The sequence below is a fragment of the Alligator sinensis genome, unplaced genomic scaffold (assembly GCF_000455745.1).
Source record: "Alligator sinensis unplaced genomic scaffold, ASM45574v1 scaffold319_1, whole genome shotgun sequence".
In the NCBI taxonomy this organism is placed as follows: Eukaryota; Metazoa; Chordata; order Crocodylia; family Alligatoridae; genus Alligator; species Alligator sinensis.
Genome location: NW_005842375.1, coordinates 1102161 through 1105768, shown reverse-complemented (window position 1 = coordinate 1105768; position 3608 = coordinate 1102161). Strand labels below are relative to the sequence as shown.

The 3608-nt window shown below is 48.7% G+C and overlaps 1 protein-coding gene across 3 annotated transcripts in view; it reads left to right on the top strand.

Moving 5' to 3' along the window:
• LINGO1 (leucine rich repeat and Ig domain containing 1) overlaps positions 1-3608 on the top strand; it is a 285485-nt gene that overhangs the window by 140563 nt on the left and 141314 nt on the right. The window lies entirely within an intron of this gene.

Sequence of the window (3608 nt, the reverse complement as noted above, 5' to 3'; positions counted from 1 at the left end):
TTTGTCTCAGTGGGAGTTGCTGGGTGCTCAGCCTTTTGAAATGCTGGCCTTCAGTGTTCAGCCATTGCTTTGTTTTGCTGCCTGAGGTTCACATAGTGTTTCTATATTAGTATCAGATGTTACACTCAGTACCTGAGTGGTGCAAGGTGTTAGCATGCTAGGTAGAGCCTTGCATCTCATGCATCCAGGTCCTATAAAGTTGCTGCTAGAGCTGTGATCTCCTATTTTTACATCCCTTGAGTTTTGCATTGAGATGTACTTTCAGATCCTCAAAACCCAACACAGGTCACCAAATAAGGTGGTCACTTTGCATGATAAACCCCTCAATATCATTCAAAGGATCACAAACCTAAGCAAGCCTTGTGGCAAAACTGGCTGACTGGAACTGGTGGTATCTTGCAGTTGAGTCTAGAAGCTCAGCCTAGCAATGACAGTGGAAAAGGGCCCAAGCTTCAAAGTTCAGATCCAAGTTTTCCATAAATTCTAGGGTGTTTGGACTCATTGGTTTAAGCCAATATAGAGATAAACATTTCCATCACATTCTTCCATATGTCCACTATGATCAGAGTGTTGTTGTAGCTGTGGTGGTCCAGGTAGTGTGTGAAGCAAGGTTTGCTTGGTGATACCTTTTATTAGGACAGCTCTATAAAGGAGAGAGATGTTAGACAAGCTTTTATGTATGAAGCCTCTCTTTGTGCACAGAAGCTTATTTAACAGCCCTGCTAACTATGCAGTTGACCCAGTGAAAGATAACACGAAACAAACCTTATTTCCCAAATGGCCAAAGTAGTCTCAGTTCTGTGTCCTATCACTACATCTCCCAACTTGTGCTAAGTGAGTTTGATGCAGAGGCATTTAACAGAATTCTCGCAGGTCTTCTCTAAGATGAGTTCATGGCTGTCATTGTAACCCCCTTTTTAAAGAGGGGGAAATAGAACAGAGAAGTCAAGTGAGTTGCCAGGGCCACACAATGTGTCAGTGTCAGATCGAGGACTTGAATTCATCTCCAGCTAACAGTCCTTTCTCTCACAGTCTGTGCTGCCTTTCTAGCTGCCCCTTCTTTGGAGCATAATGTGTAGCCTGGAGAATGTTTTAGGGCACTAAAAGCATTAACCAATATCAACAGAGATGTTGGGTGGCCACGACTGCAAGGTCCTCTTACATTGCAATGTCCCTTCACAGCTCAGCAGCAATCTTACAGCAGTGTGATGCAAGTGACACACTGTTGTGATGCCATTAGTTTAGTACAGAGACGTTTGGAGGGCAGCCCAGGGAGGAAACTTAACTTTTGTCAGAGTTGTGTAGGAAGTTCAGAGAAGATTGTGGGGAGACTGCAGAAATTGCCTGTATTTGTCAGTTTCTCCCACTGCTTCCACTCCTCATCTTCCCACAAGCTAAAGAGCTCTCTGCATTTCTCATTTACTTGTTCTTTGGGTTGTTCATTCTCTGGGATCTTTGGAAAACCCTACCTGGGCTATGTGAAACTATACTCACCTTGCTTCTGGAGCAAACAGCACAGAGAGCTTTGCTCACTACCAGGCAAACCAGGGGCCAGTCCTGCCCCACCACTGCGTGGGTCATAGAGGAGAGAGTAAGGAGGGAACCCACTAAGGAAGTGGGAAAAGGCAGGCTTGTGCTTGGGGACTTGTGTACCCCCTGGTTGTTTCTGTGGCTGCTCTGACACCTGACTGCTCTATGCATGGTCCCAAAATGGTCTGGAGGCCTATTTCCTGCATCTATATTTTATCGCCCCATTAAGTTCAAGTCTCTACCCCATACATGAGAGATGGTTTCCTGTACACAAAGTCCCAAGCATTATCAATTCCAGAAGAACCGCTGTCACAGCAGCCGCCGGGACCAGCGAGAAGCGAATGCAAATGCAGGGCAGTGTTTTTATTAGGATTTAAATGAGTTTAGGGCTGTTTAGAATTACAATGTGATTTGAGTCAGGAGGGGCTTATAAAACTAGTACAAGTTCATATATTATACAATAAATGTGCCAAACCCCATGACACCAACCCAAGCACCTCTCTGTAGAGAGGCTAGGAAGCAAACATGTATGTTTTAGAATTCACAGTGATCTGCCTCAGCTCTGGCCTTCCTGCCTTCCCCTGTAAAACCAGCAACAAAGGCCGGCCTGGGCAGGAGTTCGGAGTGGCTCTGCAGTTAGCCCACTGAAATCCATGACAGCGCTGAGCCCAGGGCTCCTATTTGGTCCACATGAAAACCTCTCACAGTGCAGTTCAGCACAGGCAATGGCTTCTGCTTCACAGGGGCTGGGGAGTACAATCATACCAGGCGCTGCAGGGCAGGATTAAGGAGCTGTGTTGAGGTTGGGAACTTGCACAACAGTTGCCTGTATTCAGTCTGGCTCCAGCCAAGCAATTGTTCCTTTGCTTATGTAAGTACAAAGATAGCCAAATACAAAATCCATTGAAGTCAGTGCAAAGACTCCCAAGGACTTCAGCAGGTTCGGGACCAGGCCCTGAGTGCGTATGGGTTCAGTCTGCTGCATGCACAACCACAGGCAGTGGTTGAGAGAAAAGTGTCCAGGGTGGGTTGTGTGAGAGGACACAGCATGTAGTTTTTTTCCCTGTCCTACATATGCAGTGTCTCTTGGAGAAGGGGCCATGGGTGTCCCTGGTCTGACAGCAGCTCCAAAACTCTCAGCTCATCTAGGCTGGAGGTGACTTAGCTGAGGGCTGGCCTGTGACTAGGTCCTTCCTTGAGCCAGGGGCTGTGCCCATGTCAGAGGAGGCACAGACACGTGCCTCCCCAACTTTTCTGGGTATGAGGTCCTGCTGGCCTGGGCCAGCACCACATTGCTGCCTGACAACTCTCTGATTCAGCACGTCTAGCCGGTGAACAGGCCAAGGCTATGCCCAGAGCAGGGGAGGGAAGAGGTGAGTAACTAGCTTGGTGGAGGCAAAGGAGGGGTGGAAAGAAGCGGGGTGTTTATATTTAGGTCAGTTCCAAGGCACTGATGCCTCAAGATGTGAAGAGCCCTTTAATGCTGGTACATCCTGTCCTCTACCTGGCATCAGTGGGGGCACTTGGTATGCAAGCAGGTTTGCACAGGGACAGTTGTCCCACAACCTTCCCAGCACTGCGGCCTGGTGCTCCAAGGGGAACATGTATCTCCATAGTGATGCCTCACTGTAGAAGCACAGAGATCCCTTATTTCAGCGGCCCCAAATAATTATTTCCTTCCAGCCCAGGTGTAATCCCACCCCGCCACTTCCCCTTTTGCGCATCTCACCATCATCTTGCCCTTCTTCCTCAGAGCCCCGCTCCCTCCTGCATGTCCTCCTACATTCTCAGTCACTGGTCCTGTGGGCTCTCTCTCTCCCAGGTCACTGCCATGTACCATGCAGAACGCAGACAAGCGGGCAGCAGTGCTGTGTGGCAGCTTTCTCCCAACAGCCAACACAGCTCCCCCCGCTAAGGCCAAGCCTGCATGTTTCACGCTAAAAGAGTCACAGAGGGAAGTCCCCATGCTGAGCCCTGCTAGGAAGTGCCAAAAACCATGCTCATTTGTCAGCAAGGGCATCATGATGCTTTTGTTCTCAGTGCCTCCTGTCTCAGCTGGTTTCATTACGTTATTCAGC